The 22,117-nt window shown below is 42.2% G+C and overlaps 1 protein-coding gene across 6 annotated transcripts in view; it reads right to left on the reverse strand.

The window, feature by feature from the left end:
- The window catches only part of ELF1 (E74 like ETS transcription factor 1), an 83,327-nt gene that overhangs the window by 48,767 nt on the left and 12,443 nt on the right, over positions 1 to 22,117 (reverse strand). The window contains exon 1 of one of the 6 annotated variants that reach the window (XM_014250554.2): positions 15,463 to 15,561. The exons of 2 other annotated variants lie outside the window; for them this stretch is intronic. The gene's annotated coding sequence lies outside the window, so the exon portion shown is untranslated. Of the gene's footprint in view, positions 1 to 2,612; positions 2,843 to 13,690; positions 13,773 to 15,262; positions 15,351 to 15,462; positions 15,562 to 22,117 lie in introns of those variants that run through there. 3 more of the 6 variants (XM_014250579.2, XM_014250566.2, XM_014250561.2) reach the window with 3 other exon arrangements.

A 22,117-nucleotide genomic window follows, 5' to 3' on the forward strand; every position in this document is an offset into this window, starting at 1 on the left:
CAGCTCACCAAAGAGGAAGACAAGAAGGAATTCCTGTTCCTTCAAAATACTCCAGATATTCTCAAGTGAAAAACAATAGGTAAGATCTGCACCATGCAGGAAAGGGAGCAAAGTCACCTGCTGACCAGTTTGCTCTGAATTCAAATACTTTCAAAACATTAGCCTAAAACTGAGCTTCAGATGGGATACAACTTTAAGAAAGTACCAACACACACACAGAGCAGTGAGACATGGAGGGAGGAACATGGTCTTGGTTAGAAAATATGAGTATTACATAGCCAGAGGGACTTCAAAAAACAAAACAAAGAAAAAAAAACCAAACCAACAAAACCCAGACCTTAGGCTCTTGCTGTAACTTGTTTGGTACACAAACCACCTTGTTACTAGACAGCCAACTACTTAAGGGTGTGGAGCACATAGCACAAAGAATTCTATGTGCAGGTTATACCAATAATCTTATCCACTGTAGACACACTGAGTATCTCCCCATTGTACATGGAAAGAAGCAACATAATTCACTTGTCTCTAAACCTTCCAGAGATGACTCCTTCACCCCTGCAGAGAAGCTGCAGATTTGAGCTTTTTATCTCCAGTCTTGGTCATCATCTTTCCTTCTTTCTCCCTACTAGCACCTTCAGCATTACTCACTTGATGTGCCTTAAGAACAACATTTTCAGAGGCAAATCCTTCCATACCGTTCTTATTTCCCTCTTGCATATGTTTGTCTCATTTCAGCCAGCTCTTCAAAAGGTAATCATTACCTTTCAGGTTCCAAGTCAGAAATTCACCAAATTGTGTTCTTTTCACAGAATCACCGAAGTGTGGGCTCCCAGGAAAGCAGAGCAGAGGGGCAGAATCATATCCCTCACCCTGCTGTCCACACTGCTTTTGATGCAGGCCAGGATACAATTGGCTTTCAGGGCTGCAAACACACATTGTTGGGTGACATGCAGCTTTTCATCCCCCAGTCCCTGGACTTGGAGTATGATGGTGTCTTTGCTTCTTAATTCTGCACAGTAAGAGTCCTGAATCAAATGCCTTTTTAAAAACAAGGCCCTTCACCTATTTATTCAGTATTGCCCTTCCCCAAAAGCCACTCCTGGGTTAAATCAATGGGGTGCTGAAGACTGCCTGAACTGGAGAAGCAGCATTAACAGTATGAAGAGTACAGACATTTTTGCAGTACTGAACATCTATCCAGGACATAATATGTTACAGACCCAAGTAATTCAAAAGTATGCAGAAAAAAATCTTAATTAAAGAACCAAACAGGGAATATCTAAAATCATGACTTTAAAACCTCCTCAAGGTGAGAGACTGCTTACACAGTTGTAGTGGAGAACATTCACTCAAGACATAATTAAGAGTTAGCTTTTTGGGCTTTTAAGCTCCCAATTGTAATGCACTCTGAAATGCAATATATTCATTCAGGTTATTCTAAGAATGCAGATGCTTCATGATGTTCAGCATAATTACAATAATAAATACATTAACTTGCAGCTATGCAGAATAAGACAGAAACTAATATTCCCATGCCATTTGAACATTTTTCTTTTTACAGAAATAAATGTTGCCTAAATTCATGTTCTAAAGTATTTGCATGGGGTGGGATTAAGAAGGGAGACTATTAGTCTGGGGAATTTCAAACTATTGAACTTGGCTATTAAGAGAATATAAATTATTTTCTGATTTGTTGTTAGACTAACAATTCCCACCATGGGGTTTCAAACAGTGACAAAGCACAACTAAAAGACCAACAAGATTAAAATAAAAAAGCAAAAATATTTTTCTTAAGAGTGCTATGGAAAAGGAATAGGGCCTGCAAAGGTCCCTCCAGGGAAGGCAGTGTCTGGACAGGCCAGTATTTCTCATTTCGTAATGTCTGGGGAAGTGTACACTGAAGCCTAAGTCACTCTCATATGAGCACACACCTGCTCCTGGGAGACACAGAAATTCACTGCTAATGAAATGAACTTGACACAGAATTTATGAGTGTTGCATGAAAACACCTACAGGATCAGTGCATTCTGGAAACTTTCAGAGCTCCCACAAACCAGGTGTAGAGAAATTCAAGCCTCGCTTCTTCCTCATTTCATCATTCATGTTCCTACGTCTTTTGCAGAACTAAATAAGGCATCAGAGGTGGCTGCTGCCCATGTCCCTGTGCCATCCAGCTGCAGCCCCTACCACTGGGTTCTGTGAGCCAGCCTGACTGCCCTGGGAGGAAGCAAGGCAGCAGGCAGGGCTGGAGGGGGAACCAAATCACCTGGAGAAAATGCAAAATCACCCCATCACCTTGTGCAGAATTGTGTGCCCAACTTGGTCTCATTCTGCAAAAGAAAGCAGCACAATTTCACTGCAGCTAGTGGCTCACAAACCTGGAGACCTCTTTCTTCCTCCCCTCGGCTCTGCAGAGTGAGTAATACAGATATTTCAGCATGCACTTGCCCCCTCTCTCAGGCATTGTCTGAATGGGGCTGTTGCACAAGCACACTCATGCTTCCCAAAAGAGAAACCCTTACAGTGTCATACACAGAAGGGGAACTGAGGAGACATATTTCTCCTACAGCAACTTTTCCCACTTTAACCCATAAGGATAAGGTTGTTCCTACCTTTCCTTCAGTCTAAGAACCTCTAACGCTTCCATAAGAAAGGACTGAGACCACTCTAAATTTTCCATATAATGAATGGGAGCAAAGGCAGGTTTCAGCTCCTGAAGATGAAAGGTCTTTCCTTAGGTCACATCTGACGTCACTAAATAATCAGGAATTGATGCAGGCCCCAATGCAGAGAACCAGAAAATGGTTTGAATTAGAAAGGACCTTTGAAGATCATCGAAGTCCAATCCCACTGCCAGAAGCAGGGACATCTGTCACTAGATCACATTGCTCACAGCGCCATCCAACCTAAGCTTGAACACTTCCAGGGATAGGGCATCCACAGCTTCTCTGAACAAGCTGTGCCAGTGCCTCTCCACCCTCATTGTCAAAAATGTCTTTCTTACGTCCAATCTGAATCTATGTTCTTTCAGTCAAAAACCACTGTCCCTTTTCCTGGCACTACAGGACTCGGTAAAACGTCTCTATCTGTCTTGTAAGTCCCATCTATACACTGAAAGGCTGCAGTAAGATCTCTCTGGAGTCTTCTCTTTTCTGGGCTGAATAATTCTCTTAGATTTTCTTCACAGGACAGCTGTTCCAGCCTTCTGACAATTTTCGTTTAGTTCTCTGGGAAAACAAACATTCCAGCTTTTCTTGCAGCACCACAGCCTCATCACGCAAGAAGCTCCTCAGCAGACATCATCTCTGTTATGAAAACCCACAAATTATCATAGGAACCAGAGGCAGAATTGTTTTTTATGTATCAGTTCCAACCTACCCTTTCCTCTCCCCGTACAACATTCAACCCATACAGAGTCAGGAGGAAAAAAAAGAAAAAAAGAAAAAAGAAGATAAAAAAATAACAACCCACCTTACACCACAAAACAAACAAAACCCGAACAAACAAAAAAGCAAAAACAAAAAAATCCAATGAAACAAACAAAAAGCTATATGGTGAAAACCCCCACAATAAAGAACTAAAAAAAAAAAAAAAATAAAAAAGCACCAAAAAAAAAAGCAAAAGAAGAAAACACAAGGGAAAGCTGAGTGATAGATGGAAGATTAACTAGTACAATAAACAAGGTAATGAAGAGACAGGCTGTTTTACATAGTTTCTAATCCATTCTTTAAATTTATCCTCCACCCTCCTTTCATTTTTTCATTTCTGTTGTCTAATATTTCACCTGCTTCTGTGAAGTCTCAGTGGTTTACTGTGACCATAGATACAATGAAATAGTTATCAGAATTGGGGGTGGGTAAAATCCCACAAATCTATGCATTTTTTCAAGATGCCATACACTTCAAGCAGTTTTGTCCAGGTTTTACTATGCGTCTCCCTCAGGGGTTGTGCCCTGTTTGTATCTTTCCTTTCTCAAACACGACAGTACTGAGAACAACAGTGCTCAAAAACTGAAAGTGAGAAAGGCCAGCAGAATCATCCCATCGCTGTGAAAGGCGTCCAGTGCAGCTATGGTAGAAATGTGAGAGCTGGTGCCTTTCACAGAGGCAAAATGCCGAGTTTTGCCCTTGTGGTGCTGGCTCCTGGCCCTGGAGAAACCCAGGGGACCAGGAGCTCAGAGTGGTGCCTGCCTCTGTGAGAGCAGCTCTTCTCTGTATGCAAAATCTCTCATGTGGGCTGCAATGCAGAGCACCCCACATCCCAACACAAGGCAGGAGGAAAAAAACTAAACCAACTGCAACAAAAAAACCCCAAACCCCTTACCCATCCAATCTCACTGTCTCTACAACCTTTCTACTCTTCCCTACCCTGAGGAAGGCGTCCCTCAGGTGAGACCCTCTATTTTAAAGAGCATATAGTACAGAAACATTTTATCACATGGCAAAGACATACCTACTCAATGCTGGCTAGTCAACAATCATACAGTTTAAGAGAAAAAACCAATATTTGGGAGCTATGCTGTCACATAAGGAAGAAAAGGTCACCACATGAGACAAAAAGACTGAAATGTATGCACAGTTTCAATTCTAAAATAATTTTCATGTGCAGAGTACTCGGTTCTCTAAAATATGATGCTGGGGTAGATACTACTAGAGTTCTAGTTTCAGTAAATTAATTATGTTACAATAACATAAATATCTTCAGAAATCATGCAACCTACATTAAAAATTTACATCGTTTACAATAGAAGGTTTTACGTGCTTTTTCTGTGCACTTCTAAAAAGCTGTTTAACTGAAAGCCAGAGCTGTCTTAAAACCACAAGTGTATTGAGATGAAAAAATTAATAATTAAAAAGAAAAAAAAGCCCACTCAAAAGTCAGATTTTACAATAAAAGCTGGTCAGGTAACACAGCAATTACCTGCCCAGAAAGATATTAGTGAAATTGGTCGACTTGAGGCCCAACCTGCCTGTTTCTCAGATGCATTTACAAACTCCCACACTGGTAGGTGTGGAAAACGAAACACCAGACCTCAGCTCTTGCTGTGTTAAGACAGCTCTCATGGTTACTCTCATACAATTCACGCTTCACAAGTTCAAGTCCTGCTTTCTGTTGAACTGAATAAACACTGATCTTTACTCTGAGGTGTTTAAAGAAGGGTCTGGGAGGCACAGCAAGGCCCCTGGCGCGTGGGCGCAGAGCATGCCGCAGCCAAGAGAGCAGGTTACACAATGGCTGCCTGGGGCAGGCGGTGTTGTTGCCATCTCTGGCGCATCTGCGCCCCTGCTCGTGGTTTAACCGACAGGAAGCGCGGCCCAAGATACCCGGGCCCAGCCGCCAGCGCTTCCTGCAAGCACCGCCACCCCTGTCCCCCCACGCCAGCCGTGGCCACCCGTGAGGAGCAGACTCTGTGACACCTTCTGAAGAAACAGGGAAAAAAATGGAGTAAATTAGGCCCCCATGCAGAAAGCCAGCCAGATGGATGGATGAAGAAGCAAACAGGTCAAGCGTATTGAAATGTGGCCCCAGAAGGCTACCAAAGCAGTGTACAAAACACTGGTGGGAAGTTCTCCCCAGGAAAACAGGCAGGACAGCTGTGGAGGTTTCTGAGTCTGGTCTTCCTCAACCAGGCTTGTACACCACCAAGAAACCAAGTAACTTTACTTAACAGATGAAATCTTCTAAGATTATTTCTGAAATCTTCAGATGTGAACCACAATCAGTGTCAAAAATACCCATTGCCAAATACAGTACCAGCCTTTTCTATGACCACCCTGTCCTAGAAATGGGGACAAGTTAATGATCTACAGGGCTTTTCTAACTCTAATACGTAGAGTAACACACCTATTAGTCTACTGCAAAATTGAAACCCTGAAGAAGCATTTGGTACCCACATGGTAAGCACAAAAACCAACTGCTAGACAAAGCAGAACTTCAGTGAAAAGCAGAAACTCCAGCACAGCTAGAATTTCTATAGTATCTATATGTGAAGCAATATGATATGCTCAGCCCCTCTGCAAGTTGTCTTCTGCACAATCTTACATTTCTCCATAATATCATCTGTCAGAAAATATCATCTCCTTAGTCGGCCTAAAAACTGTATTTTCAGGTAGGATGAGAAATTAAGATGGCCTCATATCTTTCCCCCATCAATGGCCAACTGGTGGTATAAAATGGAGGAAAACCAATTTTGTATTGTTATCTGCAGGGCTACCAATTAAAGCAAGACATGTCAGTCATGTAATTAATTGGGGAAATATATCAACCAGTAGATATTTAGTTGATTTAACGTTATCACATACTGCTTTAGTCCGGGAGAATTTTCTGCATAAACTTAGAAGCAATACACATCCTCACTGGATTTCAAGGAGTATCTGACACATTTTACTCTTCATGGAACCAAGGTGCTCCATCCTAACATGGTCTCTATCCCTATCCCAAAATGGTTCAAGATAGAAACAACTTCATTTGGTGACTGGCACTCTTAGTAGAACTGCCACCTCAAAGTCAGAGGTTTGCAATTCCCTGAAAAAGAACAGGGTCCAAATTCTAATTTCCAACTCAGAAATATTAGGTTACTCTGATAGAGCATATGTTGTCCCTGGCTTCCATGTTCCCACATGAGCTCTGTGACCACGTGAGTTATTCCACAGAACCACAGTTGTCCCCTGCCTCAGAAGACAAGACTACATCACTCCGTGTCACCGAACGCTTGATCACTTCATGCCTTGGAAATCAGAATGAAAGCCCTAAACTAGGACCCATCAGACACTAAGAGAACATTTGTTTCGGCAGCACTTCTGACATCCACTTAAAACACATGTCCCACCCTTGACAAGTACTCAAGTAATCCCAAGCAGCCAACAAATTAAAAAAATAAAATACAAAAAGTAATGGTTGCTCAAAAGCCTTTCTGAACAAAAAAAGCCTTGCAGCATGAACTGAACCTTACTAAATTTGCTGGACTGGCAAAAGGAGAACTGAAAAAAAAAAAAAAAAGTCTTTTCCATCTCAGATTCCAACAATACTATGCCAACAGCATTTTGCAGATTTGCTTCTTAGTTCTTAAGTCACATTGGTCATATCTTGCAACATGTACTGGCAGGATTCAATGTTTTCCTAAGAAAACTGGGGTGGCAGATTCTGACACTGGTCCAGAAATTATTTGCTCTCAAGCTGGATATTCTTTTTAACCCTGAAAGTTCATCTGTGTCCTGCTACAGAGCAACAGATTTTATCACAGCAAACATTTCAAAATTCTCATATTTATTTTCATGGTGTATTACTACGGTACTAGCTCTAAGCATAACAACACAAAAAGTAATATTTACATGCAAATTCTTATCTATTACATGAATTATAGATTACTAACTTAGAAATTTAATGTAAGAAGCATAGGGCTAATATAAGAGGGGGAGAGGACAAAAATCAGGATGACTTAATTCTTAAAAGATTGCAAATTTGTTCCTTGAGACTGTTGCTGCACGGCATCAGCAAGGTAGCCACATGCTCCTGCATTTGTTCTTCTGACTCAGTTACAGCTAACACAGGAGGAGTGGTCTCCACAGAACAGCTTTTCCAGCACAACAGCTATGAGTCAACCTGCCTCATGTCTCTGCACCTAACAGCCCAACTGCCTTGCTCCGGTGTGTTTTTGGGGAAGGTAGGGGCGACCACACCACACCAAAGCACTGTGAAAAGAGAGGAGCAAAAGTGTAACTGAGCTGACCAACAACCACTGACCAGGCTCCCCAGACAGACTGCCTTCATGGATTTCTAGTGGTTTGAACCAGCTTCAGCAGAGGGGAACATGGTTTTTAATTCTACCATATCCCTTTAATAAACACCCCAAAGAAGACATTTTCCAGATAACTGAGGAATTTTTTACAGTGTTGACTTACCAAGCAGAGCACAATAACCAGCTATTCTGTTTGCACTACAAGGCAGTACAGTGCAATGAGTTAATAATTTATCATGGCATTGCTCTTGGCAACTGACCATAATCAACTTCTAAAATTCTTCCTCATTCTTACATTTTCAGTCTCAGCACAAATATGGCACCCTTAGAACTCCAGCCCTACCAGAACACTTCTTAGCTGAGGTAAGAGGTTTAATCTTCTCGAACACCTGCTTTCCTTCTGGATTGTTTCAGGCTCAGAGCAAAGGTCATCATTTCATTTAAATAACCTAATTTAGCAAACAGGAATAACTAAAATATTTTTAAACAAAGCAAGAAGTTAACATTCTTTCAAAACTGCAGCATTGCAGTTCTCATCCCTGCATTTCCTTCCCCTTCTCCTCACTTTACTTCTCTGAAGTAAAAAGAACAAAAAGCCCAAGCTTCTGCCTTCAACGAAAGCTTTTATTTCCACATGATCCCAAACTAACAACAGACAACTTTTCCTCCCATTTTACATTATTAAGACTTATGCCTTTACATAACTTTGGGCAATACTTAATTTATTAGTTAACACATTCCTCTTCTCAATCAGAAGCATCCAGCTGTGGTGTTCAGATAATTAATTGGAAAACAAGATTTAATGTGATGTGTAGAAGAGAGTTGGTCAATCATTCTAAGAACAGCTTTTCTGAAACATTGGCCATGAAAAATGGTCCTTTTCCAAGGACTACTGTGCTACTTCATCTTTCCTTCTATTGCTCAACCCCTATTCTATTGCTCTTACAAACTCCACAGTTCCACCACTCTGAAATCAATCCCTAACCTGGTTCAGTCAACCATCCCAGCAACTTCTGTGGCATCGACATCTGACTTGCCAACTTGGCCCATCTTGGCTGAACCAGGTAAGGAAAAGGTTGCTCTCGCAAACAGCTTGGACTGCGGATAGGAGGGGAAGGCAATAAAGCACTAAGAAACAATCCATGCTGTCAGCAAGAAAAAATGAGGATGGAAGTCCTCAAGCAGCTGGATGAGTGCTACTGCCAAGGAAACAACCAGGAAATGACCATGCCCACCTCTGACTGATTCACTGAAGGCACATTTTAAATTAAATCAGACTGGTGCAGGTTCACACGCTCACAAAAACAGAGGTCTAGTGTTTAAACTGCAACTTTACCTCAAGTAATACAGTTTTCCTGTTGAGTCTTACCTAAGGGCAAGCTAAGGGCCTGGGCAGATGCTAAAAACGAGCTGTTTAAGGATTTACAACCCATCACCTCCAGGACAGTTCACTATCCAACCTGCATAGCACAAATCTCCCGCCTGTGCTCTAGGGCACATCCATGCAAACCACTGCTGCCTGGGTTTAATGGGATGTGCCACCAAATCAGCAGAGAAGTTACATAGCTGCCTTCACTTATGAGTGAAAAAGCAGCTGGTGTGAGGCTGAAGCACTGTGCTCCAAAGCTCTGTAAGCACACGGTGTGAGAAAATACCAGAGCCAGCATCAAGGCACTAGCATTATTCTCCCATCTAGTTAATAAATACCAGGTTTGTTCATGACAGTGTAACAGGTTCTCCAAAGTCAGCCTCTGTCAGAAAGAAACTGCTTTCTCCACACAGTAGAAGTTTCACCCCACCTAGAGATCCTCATTTAAGGCAGAAAAAATGAACCCACCAAACTTCTCACTGATTTTTTTCCCTTTCCTTTTTTTACTGCCATGTTATATCTGTGAAGCATGCATGCATCAGTAGTCCTGGGTTTCTTTTCTCAAGGTAATATGATTTTACCCAGCTAGCTATTTGCAAGCAATAACTGCTACTGTCTCTCCCCTCAAGTGCACAGATTTCACGTCATCATATATCAATAAATGTCATCACAGCTTTTCTGTTTATCAAGTCTAAAAGCACAAATTAACAAAACACTTCCAAAGCCCACCTAAACATATGGCACCCATAAGAGAGGCTTTAAACATTACAAACACCAGAATCTAGATGCAAAATATACCCTTCTAGCTACATTGCTTCAAAAGTATTCAACCTTTTCTGCAAATACCCCTGTTATAATTTAAAAAAAAAAAGCCAAAAACATTTGCAAGTCCAAGCTCTTATCTTGTAGTTTGGCAAAAGTTTTTCAATATTTCTTACTGTTGAGAATTATTTCTAGTTCAGTACCACTGAAACAAGATTTAATACGTGTCATTTAAAGGACCATACTAAAAGACAATTAGGTCTTTATAAAAACAAATGGTAGAATGTTGCATTACATCAAGCATTCAAAATCAGATACATGTATTTCAGAAGTGCCCAAATAGGAAAATATTCTCCCAAAAGTAACTTTCTTGCTGCTTTTTCCTCTGGAAATCTCTTCATAGTCCATATTAAATGGTCTAAATCAATGGTTTCTGCGCAAGAATCATAGAATAGTTCTTGTCAGAAGGGACGTTTAAAGGTCATCTAGTCTGCCTCCCTACTGTGAGCAGGGACATCCTCAACTAGATCAGGTTGCTCAGATTACAGCCCTTCAGACAAATTAAAACTGTGTTTCACTTAGTCACTTCAAAAGTAACTTAATTCATTGTTGCTTTGAACTGATACTAAAAGAAATACACTTTTTGCACTGAAAAGGAGCAGCACTTTTGAAAATGCTGCAAGCCGTCCTCTGCAAACTTTAGACAGTTTTTCAACACAAAAAGTTTCATTTTCATTCATATGACTAAACTATCTTTCTTCTGTAAAGAAGAAAGATCCCCAGATAGACACTTCCTCTCTACAGTTCCTTCTTTTCTCTCTATAGCATTAGTTGGTCTTTAAAAAAAAACAAACTCGAAACAACTGGATGGCCTCTCAATAGCTCAGCACCAAGAGTACCTGGAGCCCTTTGCTGGGCACATGTAGCTCTCAACAAGCTGGGTCAGAGGCACCACGAGACAGGGAAACAAATTCTTGCAGTGTGTGCAGTTTGCGACCCTTTGCCCTCCACAGCCTGTAAGCTTCACAATTATTTTCTTAATAGCTAATACTCTTATTTGCATGCTTAATTTACAGGCATCAGGACAAAGCTTGAATAGCTACAGAGAGTAAATAGTTTACAGATGCTCTGGAGGCAGAGGAATGACAGCCCAAAACAGAAAACGCGTGAAGAGGATGCAGTGGATAATGTAACCAGAACCTCCAAGGACAATACCAGGCAAGTTCTGTCATCAGCAGACAATGTGCAAGCCCTGGTGCCTTCAAGACACAGTTTTTAGGAAAGCTCTTCCTACAAGGGTCATCTTCTGGTTGGAAAGCCAGCCTCCACTAAAAACAAACCATGTCATCACATCCTTGGGAAACTATTCCTGTGAGCTCCAAAATTATGTAGGGCAGCACATGTAGCAGACACAAATAGGGGGAAACTGTCCTTGTCAATTTGCTCTTAACTTGAAATTGAGTCTGGTTGGAAGGGCAAGTTAAACATTAATTTTCTGACAGTGGTCAGCACTGGGTATCACAAATTGTAACTGCAGTTTCACAATTACATTTTGCTGCTTCTTTCCCTAGCTGCAACTTAAAACTGAATAAACACCAAGATAACTAAAAACTGGAGAACAGAAATTACTTGATACAAAGCTCAGAAGACCAAGGTAGTTTTCTTCTAACCTGTCAGCTTTATTCACTCCACCAAAGGATCTCACGAAAAACACAAGTAACTCTAGAGGAACATACAGCATGACAAAACAGTATATGCAGCCAAAATAAGTAAAAATGTTTCTTTCTCTCAAGAGCAGATAAAAATTTGAATCACCCAAGCTCACTCCTGTCTTCCAACACAGAAACTCAAGACTTGTGTGGTATGACATTTAAACTGAACCCACTACAGAAGTCAAACCACTACCACGCTAGAAGGTGAAAGAAATGCGGAAGGAGCTCACAAGTGCAGCGGTGAAACCGTTAGTACACTAACGGCAGCATTCAAGAAGTGCAGTACATTCCCCACAAAACAAAAAATGTATTTGGTATATTCACACAGAAATGTTGACGATGAGTTAAATATAGTGTGTTCTAGGAATAGACTAAAATATCTAATTATAGATGAAAACAGTGACATTCAATCCATCCCAAATCAGCTCTTTCCCACAGTTTCCAACCTATGTACTTAGCATTTCTATTCCTAGCAAATTATCCTAACCAATAGTATCTTTTCCCCCAGTATAGAGATAAATAATTTTTACACACAAATTTAGGAATTGGGGGTTCTTTCCAGGCTAACCAAACTACTATCAGTTTCACATTGAAGCCTGCTTGAACCTTGAACAAACTCCACATGACACAAGAGGAGTGAGCTCTTTAAGGACAAACATATGACCTGATTTCCAGCCTCTGATTCAACACTGAAGATGGCTGACAGGTAAAGCCTAAAGCAGACCAAGGTAAGAATGCATACACTTTGGTCCCTATCCAATGGGATCCTCTCAGTACAACCATGGAGTCAGTGGGAAGCTTTGCCAAAGGACAGGCTCATATTGAAGAATAAATCGTTTTTACGTCTACATAGATTAGTCAGGTCAGGTCAGGAAAGTGAAAACATCCAGAGCCTTTCACACGGCTGCTGCAGACTTTTGATAAGCAAAAGACTTAAAATTCCAGCATCTAAAGTCTCTGTCAACTACTTTATCTGTGGAGAAACACTTAGGTAAGATTTAAGAAAGCAAGATTTAAGAATACAAATAATCTCTAAAACACGTCAGTGGCATTAAAATTATAAGCACCATAAATCACTGGCATATGGTAGCAAAGTTTCAGAGCTTATGGTGCAGATTGTAACCAAGGCTGGAGAGGTGAACTCCACCTTCTGCCACTCCTGTGCTGAATCACTGTGGTGGGGAAAGTCCTCGCTCCTTCTCACACACCCAACAAAACTTCAGGGAGTTACCAAAACTGTCAGTGAAAACAACAAAATCTGCAAGCAAAAGCTGAGAATTTTTTGCAACACCTGCAAGAAGAGAAAGCTGTTTTGGAGATCAAAGCTTCTCTTCTGATACAGAGGGAAATCCTCCATTTTTCTTTCTTTTCTATCAGCTCACTGAGCACAGTCCTGTCACAGTTCCCCCCTGTGAATACAGCTGCGCTGAAATACACCTCATGTATTTGACTTTTTTCATACATCAAGTGTCCAAAAAAGTTAAGACACACAACTGAAGTACGAGTTTGCAGCAACCCTGAAACATCAGGCTATACCAGGCCAACAACATTCTTCAGATCTGGATGTCTACCTCTTTTCTTCTCATTTGAGGACCAAGACCATGGACTTGACAATTCTAATATTCAACGAATGAGAAAAGAACACATTAGAAAACCAGCACTTCTGTAAAAGCAGGGATCTGGCAATAATGTTCAATCTAACTGGCATCTAATGACACCACTCCCATGGCTCTCTCAACAATCACAAACTCAATTCAAACTGAAAGATCTCTGCCTTGAGGGTGTGGGGGGTTGAGGGGGGGAAAGTAGGAAATATTTTTTTTTTTTTGAGACAAACATGAGCTTCAGCTATACAAAAAATAACACCATTTCTCTGTACCTTCTAATCCACTTCTCTGCTTCTAGATCTGTCCAAGCTGTCAACTCTAAGTCTTGGGAGGACTTTCAAATCACTTTTTCCTAGCTCCACCACTGTACCATAGATGTGTCTGTGGCCCTGGCAAAGTTTTTGTACAGCAGCAAGAGACTGAACATGGCAGCTTTTGCCTTCAAAGAGGAACTGCTCCTCTGTGAAGCCCTGATCAAGAGAAAGCAGCGGCAGCCACTTACCCTTTAGAACACAGAAAGCCTTCTGCCCAAGATAAGCAGCTGCAGCTTTGGAGATGACTTAGAAAGAAAAACTTAAAACCTCAAGTTTTTAGGGCTGGATGTCTCAACAGGGTCTGGTGCAAAAGAAAGAAAGGGAGAAAAGAGATAAGGAAAGGGAGGGTCATGTTATACCAGTTGCAAGCAGAGAGCCCTAGGATCTGAAAATAAAAGTCATGATGATAAAAAGAAAGATACAAATATATTTAAGAATTTTTCAGAAAAAAACCTCTATTACCAACTCAAAATATTTTTTTTCAAGTGGTTCCTCTGTAATTTTATCTGTGATTTTTCAACATGTAACAATGCACCAAATAAACCTTCTGAACACTTGTAAAACTTGTTGCTTTTAGAAAGAAAAAAACCCCAAAACGTTAAATGAAAAGATAGTGAAAATACCATTGTACTGTAAGATGCCGAAGGAAGATATGGCTGAACCCTGGGAAGGCCGAAAGCAAGAGACAGCCTCACCCAAAACATGACCATTTACTTAATGGTTGCCTCCCTCTCTCCCTCCTCTGCAACTGATCACACTACTAAGCAAGACTTCATTATACTTCTCAGATACAGGCTCTAGAGAGTAAATGAACCTGGAAAGTATTCCCCTGTGCACAACAGCTCAAGTGCCCTGTCATTTAATTTTCAGTAAGAAGATACCAAATTTGATTTCTCAAGTGACAGACTGAAGTATAGGGTCCAAAGTTATACACTCAGACAAAACTTCTAAAGAAGAACATTTTCGTTCAAAGAAAGTGGAGACATTGATTCTTTTTCAAAACACTTTGCTAGAGTTCAGAAGTACATAATTAGGAGAATCAAGGTGGTTTTCAACCACTGAAAGTTTATGAAGCAATTTGACGCACCACAATTACCTCCAAGATTTTCTTCTCCCATTACAACTACCACTAAGCCTATTTTCTAATTGGTCTGCCACGTATGGTGGTGGTCCACACCATCACCATAACTTCCATTTCTTAATAATTTTCAGGAAAAGGTGAGTACCTGCCCGAACAACTCCTTCTATTTAGAAACGACACCGCGGTGGCTGCCGTTAATGGCTCTGTTTCGGCAGAAAGGGAACTTCAATTTAAAGGCGCAGAGAGTGAGCTGTCTTTGAAATGATATTTTAAATCTGCCATTTTAAAGTCTCCACGGACCACACCGGGCTATCAGCAGTGGAGCGAAGGTGCTCAAAGCCGCAGCGCTGATAGCCAACACTTTGCCCGAATCGCTCTAGACCGAGCTCTGCTCCGTGCTAGCCGAGTCCAGGGACACGCAGCTTCAGAATAAATAAAATACGTGTATTTTACAGTCCGCTGAGCGGCGGCTGGAGGGCTCAGACCGGCAGCCTGCCTGGCACCGCCGCACGCTTAAAAGGAGACAAAAGTATAAAACGCAGCAGAATTACAAGCCAGCTGTCACACTCGTGCAGCGCGCTGCTCAGAGAAGCACAGCCGCGGTGCCCTTTGCCCGCAGCAACAGGCTCAGCTTCAGGCAGCTCACGGCGCTGTTGCCCCGAGACGTCCCTTTACTCACGGCCCAACTTATATTTCGCTTTTCCCTGGTGCTGCCCTTTTCCAGAAGTTCCCTCTTCCCCGCAGTTTCTCCCGACGGCTGCGGAGCGCTGCCCCGGGCGCGGCCGCCCGTCGAGGCAGCGGGAGGCGCCGCCCGCAGCCCGGGGCGCCGCGCTGCCCCCTGCCCTCCCGCCCGCCTCTCGCCCCCCGGGCAGCACGTACCGCCGGGCCGCGGGGCCCGCGGCGCCGCCCCGGCCTCCCCGCAGCGTCGTGCAGCTAAAATGGCTCCTGTCGAGAGGGGGAAGTGGTGCCCGGGCCCCGGACGGTGACTCACGGCGGGGCCGGGCGGCTCGGCTCGGAACGACACGACACGCCCCGGGGCGGCGGCCGGCGCTCCGCGTGGCCCGGCCCGCAGGTGGCGGCGGGGTGCGGGGTGGGGCGGGCCGGCGTCGGCCTCGTGACCCGCCCGGGCTCCGCTCGGCCCGGCCCGGCCCGGCTCCCTCGTGTGCGGAGCGCGCCCGACCCGCCCCGCGCCGTCCTGCTCCCGCCCGGCTCCCCGCCGCTGCCTCCGATCCTTACGAAACATCCCCCCGCTCCCCACCATGAGTAATAATTCACAGACTCAAGTCGGAAAAGACCTCTGAGATCATCGTGTCTGACCCACGACCAAACAACCCCCTGTCAACTACACCATGGCATCAAGTGCCACCTCCAGGGACGATGACTCTGCCACCTCCTTAGGCAGCCCATTCCAATGGCTGACCACCCCTTCTGCGATAAAATTCTTCCTAATGTCCAACCTAAACCTCCCCTGGCACGGTTTAAAACTGTGTTCTGTCATCCTAAATTAAATGAACAAACATATTTCTGCAGAACATCTCATCTTTTCAAGTAATATCATCTTGCTCACACCAAACTGATCAGCCCCTGAAAAACAGTGAAACTTTGGAGGGCCAAAATGCTTGGGGAAATTTAGTTAAAGTGCAGCATCCAGTGGAGCACGGACAGACAGCCAATGCCAGAGCCAGTAAATTTCTGACACGCTCTTCATGTTCTTTAAACAAACCCTTGTGCCTAGTAAACAACACCCTAAAAGCCGCCTAGCCCACAGCAGTGCAGGTGCTTGGGATGGGCTCTACAATCACACAGGGCACACTGAATGGCCTGACAGAAGCGTAATCTTAAAAATGTGGTGCAGAGGGTGAGGACAGAGTTAGTTCTACCTTGTTTGTGTAGGAAGAGTACGCTCATGTTCTGTTTGTGGGCTGGCACATGCACTGGTTTTTCACAAATTCCCAGAGAAAGGCAGAATCCAAAGCAGTGCACTGGTGATAAGGGAAGGCGTGACACAGAGACCCAAGCCGAACAGCCAACTGAGAGGGTGTAGCGGCAGGGCAAGGAGCTGGGAACCAAAGAAGCAGCAGGAGCAACCTTGCAATGAGCAGGGAAGATGAGAGTAAGAAAAACCTGAAGCTACTTCTAGCAAACACATTGAGATAAATTCCAATACATTTCAGGACAGCTGTCATTAACGCTGCCAGTAATAATTAAACAGTAGTCCCATAATTTCACACTGCATAAAGTCCATAGTTTTATGGACATTAGTATCTCCAACTACTGGTTATGTTTAATTACCAAGAAGAAAATTTTGGGGTTACTTCCAAGTAATTGAGTCCTTATGACACCTGCATGTCACTTAAAAGCAAAACTGGGTCCCAGTTTATTGTTTAAAGGGCAGTTACCCATGTATGATTTTATTAGATGTCGTTTATCATCCTGTTTTTGCACCCTGCTTTAGGGGAAGATCTGAAAAAAGAAGCAGCAGTACACTTTTTAATATCTTCATTACAGCTCTTTATCAAAATATGACTTCATTAGTATTTCTCAGTTGAAAAAAGTCCATGAGGAGAAAACACCGTGTCATTATTTTAGTCACTATATATTTTCCACCTCTCAGAACATATGTATATTTCCTTCTCTCCAACAACTTAAGTCTAATCCAATCTTACATCTAAAAGCATTTGTTTCTTGTGCTGCAAAACCCTTTGTAAATCATGGGGCATAGAGGGAAGAAATCTGACCCAGGTGCGCAGTGGTTACAAGGAACTGTAACACTGGCACAGGGAGAGCACCATTTTAATAATTAAAGTCTAATAGTTATGTTTTAGGGAGGAAAGAAACAACACATTCTTATCCAGGCAATCAACTGAATTGAAAAATTATTTTGTAGTGATGTACTAGCACAAGCTATGCAAACATTGTGCCATTTCTAAGCTAAATCTGGAAGCAGTATTTTTTTAAAAGGCATATGTAAAATGTAAACATATTTAGCAAGAGAGAATGCAGGTGGATGTTCATCCCTGGAACTGTATCAGGTTTCTTGCTAATTATAATTTTGGCTTAAAAAAGTGACTGTGCCCATTGCTGGGATGAGTATTTCCACGAAACTTAGATCACTGTTTGCCCAAAAGACATAGCTAGACTCTGACCAACAGCACAGCTTAAGCCAATTTAAACAGCTTTAGCCCTCCACTCCATCCCAGCCTCATATTCCTCGCATGGAGCTATTCCCCCCACTGTTTCCCAGAGCAAATATTTGTGCAGCCGCACAGCGTGGCAGAGGGTGGAGCCCACCAGCAGAAAAGTTAAGGCCGCACAAATAAATAAATAAACAAATAACGCACAACACAAATTTCACGTTGCTGCTGGCCCCAGCTCCTAGAGAAACACATGCCAAAACATGTGCTCCAAGGGGAGCAGCGCAGCCCAGCAGGCTTGGGGTGGCAGAGACCTGGATGTGGCTCCCACTTCTGCTGGGCTCAAGTGAAAACCCAAGCTGCTTCTCTTTTCACACCCTGCTTTGCTAACCACCTCCTCTTTCATAAGTGGCTTTGAAAGCTACAGGTCTGCAAGGGTGGGATGAGATGGGCTGTCAGAAAGCACAGGAGAAGAACAGCTCTCCTGAACAAGGGGCAGCCTGAAACTCTGAAGCCATGTGAGGACACACCAGAATGATGTGCTCTGGAGGTATCCTGCCCCACCTGAAAGACATCACTTAGTCTTATAAAAACCAGCCAAAAGGAAGGTTTGTGACTGTGTTCAGCTTTTGGTTTTGGACGAGGGCTGGGGAGGAGCAAATACTGTTTTGATGAAGGAAAGGGAGCAGAAAATTTAGATCCAAAAGCTCTTAGCTTTTTATTTTTCTGCTACATTATACACAAATTCACCACATGAGAAGCCCTAGCAAGCCCCCATTTATGTGACACCCTGTGGTACCATTCCTAAAGCAGCTCAAGATGCTCTACCTCCTTTCCACTCCTGCAAGAGGAGATCCCACCACCCTGCTCCCAGCTCAGGCTCATACAATCACCACATACAAACTTGGGGTTTCATCACACTGCCTCAAGACTGGATAGCAATCTGATTTAAGAAGTTTCTGGTTTGTATTTGTGTTTGTAGAATCTCAGGCTTTGCAAAATAGTTCATCTCAGGTGTCTCTGGAAAGGAAGGAAAAATTCCCACGATCCCATTCACAAGCACAGCCCTAAAGAACACCTGTGCAATGGATATGCCCAACATGACGCTGTGTATGGAAGAACAACACTTGAACCAGCTTTCACCCAAGCCTTAACACCCAAACTCCTGCACCTTCTTTTCTCCTTGTGTACAACACCAAGAAACACCAGTAGTGGTGCTATCACATTTTAATCCAATAAATATGATCTGCATCTATCACAGTGTTACTGTTCCAGTACTTTGGGTTTGCCGGCCAGCACCTCCCATGAGGGTAGATACCACATACAACACAGACTGACACTTCTGTGGGTTTCTAATGCTGCCAGATGCATAATGATCTAAATATTTACACACAGAGAAATTGCATCAGGAGATTATAAGGTAACTTCCTTCTATGCCCAAAGGAAGTCTCTGCTAGGACTTCAGGCCCAGAAAAATTTCTACCATTGTGTTATTTAAAAACTTAATCACAAATTCAGGCAATACACTTCTGATATTTTTAAGACAACTGTTTGTCATCTACAAACTTGCATTTTGAAAGATTTCAATAGAAAATAATCTCAGAGAAGAAATATGGATGACACCTGGAGAGGAGCTATCAGTTCTTAATTTGCAATTTAAAGGTATGGTTCAGTGATATTTTAGTGCACACTGTAAAAGTAGAGCACAATGAATTTGAGAAAATACAGTCTACTTTTACACTGTGCTCATCTTCTTAACTTTAGTTGAATTGTTGGAAAGGAAAGGTGGTAATAAACAACATGCATATAAAAAGGCCATTAGACTTTTCAAAAGTTGAGAGGGAAGGTATCTGGCCATCTCTGTTTAGTTGGAATCCTTCAGATAGTAAGTCATCTTTCAAAATACACAAGGGAGTGTTTCTCAAGTCCAGCATAACTCTCCAGAAATGATTCCTTGGTAGCAGAAAGGCTGGAGGTGTCTGAAATTAAATGGATTCACAATCAAGAACCAGGCAGCTTTAACCTTGACCATTTTGTCGTTCCAACTGCGCCTCCAGTGTTTCCTAGTGAAGGCAGATTCGGCAAAGCCACTGCCTTTGCCAGCAGTACAGCAACATCCCACACAGCTACAAATCCCTGTCCTTGTACAGCCTTGCACAAACTCCTCTTGGATCACCTCTAAGTTATTCCTAGGTCACATCCCAGCAATGTCAAGCCTCTAGGAAAATCTACTTCTCCTCACTCTTTCAAGTTCCTTCCTTCCTCCTTTTGTTATAAGTTTGCCTCTGTTGAGAAATAATGTCTCTCAATATTTCTGAGAATAGTTTAAAATCTGGGTATATTCTCCTTTCTACTGGTAAGCTAGCTGTGGAGGAAAAAAATTGCAAAAATTGTTGTAGATACAGCTCTGACACAGGATAATCTCTGATTCACTCTCAGCCAGAAACTACAGGCTCCAACTTGTCCCTGGCATTTCTTTACCAATCCAAACCACACTTTTCCCTTCCCATCCTCTCCCTACACTGGTTCTGATCCATGTGGTACCTGTTAAGCCCTCCAATGATCCTATTAAATGCCTTACTGTAGCAGAAAGCTGGCTGGGGCAGATGGGGAATGCTGGCTGCTCTTGAACTAGATCAGGCTGTGATGAGTACTGCTATCCAAGGACATCAGGCCTACCACTGTGGTAGTAATAACTACTACACTGGGCCAGCACTCAGGTACATTTTTCACCCTAAGATTCACATGATTGCACAACAGTCACAAAAGAAAAAAAAGAAAAAAAGAAAAAAAAAATCAATATTATTTGGGAATGCTACAGACAGAGGGGAGGGACAGAGGTACTGCTTAACCCATGACTTTCTGACCTGATCTAGCTCTTGCTCTTTCCTCCCTCTGCACACTCCTTGCCCATTTGTTTCAGAAAGTGCACTGAAAGTTAAAATCCTATAAATACCCCTGGCAGTAGGTGTGACAGAAGTCACACTTGTAAACCCACAGATTGAAGGCAAGTCACGCAAAGAAATGAAAATAGAGATGGGACAAATTTATACCCCATACTACTTCTCTCAGTGAGCTTTAGACCTCACAAAAATCATGAAACAAAAGGAATTAAACCATGATCTGAAAATATCTGCAAAATACAATGCAGTGTTACCAAGTTTTCCCAGGAGAAAAATAAGAAATTGTCACACGTCACCTAATGCTCTTGGTAAGCACACTCAGACAGTTAAAGCTTCGGCATCCTAAAATCCAACTCACTTATAATTTGCTAATTTCCAGTTCTTCATTCAGAGTCACTAAACTGATCCAAAAAGGCCAACTTTCCTTACATCTTTGAATGCCATCTGCACAAACTGTTCCAGCACACACCCTACAAGAACCAAAGCAACTAACCAGAAGGAAATGGACAGAGGAATGCAATTTATACCAACAAAGACCTAAATCTATCTGGATTTACATTTTTTTTTAAATCTAGAAGAACTTACTGTTTGAAAAGGCACAACCTGTTTCTGAAACAAGGCAGAAAACAGTATAATTCTAATCAAGGCCCAAGTACAGCTTTGCATTGTAAAGGCAATGCCATTTTATATACAGAACACCTCACCACAACATACTTGCAACAAACAAAACCAAAATGAATTCATTTTTGTTACTGAATTACTGAATATCCCAACAGAACCAACAAGGGCATAGCAATATCATGTCTTTATTCCAAATTCTCCCACAGTATGCGTATCAGTCCTGAAAATTCCTTTAAAACATACTTTAATAAATACAAATCTGTACAATCCTGACTGCAGTAAGATTGTGCTGGATCCTTAACTTTACAAAGGAAATGATCACTTGTGGGTACAGCTGGTTCGAAAGACAAGTATTAGGTTGCCTATCTCTACAGATTTGCACTCAAAGCTTTTAAGCAAATATGGATTTCCCACTATTGTGCAAGTAAGATACAAAGGTAAGGAGATACAAGACATGAAGTAAAATTCATAAATCTTACAAAATTCAAAAACATATGAATGAAAGAAAAGTCCAGACTTTCCAAGAATAAGAACTGATCTTTCCAGAAAGAGAGTCAGTTTTGATTCTTGAAGTAGAACAGTACACCCAACATCATCTCACAAGCTTAAGATCCACCACTATTATACTTCTTCAGAGCTATGCTACATTAACAGGATGGTTGTATTTGCTCTGGAATCCTTGCAAGGATAGTTTTTGAAGAATACTAGCTTAATCTGGAAACATTAGAGATGTTACTACAGCAGTAGTGGTAAACTTGGCCTTTGCTCTTTTACTTTCTTACACACACAAACACAAAATCGAAAACTATTTGTAAACATGTTGTTCTGTAGTTTTTCTTTTTGATGTCAGAATGTTGTAATCCCCGATACAAGAAA

The sequence above is a fragment of the Pseudopodoces humilis genome, chromosome 2, assembly GCF_049639895.1.
Source record: "Pseudopodoces humilis isolate 2021_Gansu_Grassland_sample_001 chromosome 2, ASM4963989v1, whole genome shotgun sequence".
NCBI lineage: Eukaryota > Metazoa > Chordata > Aves > Passeriformes > Paridae > Pseudopodoces > Pseudopodoces humilis.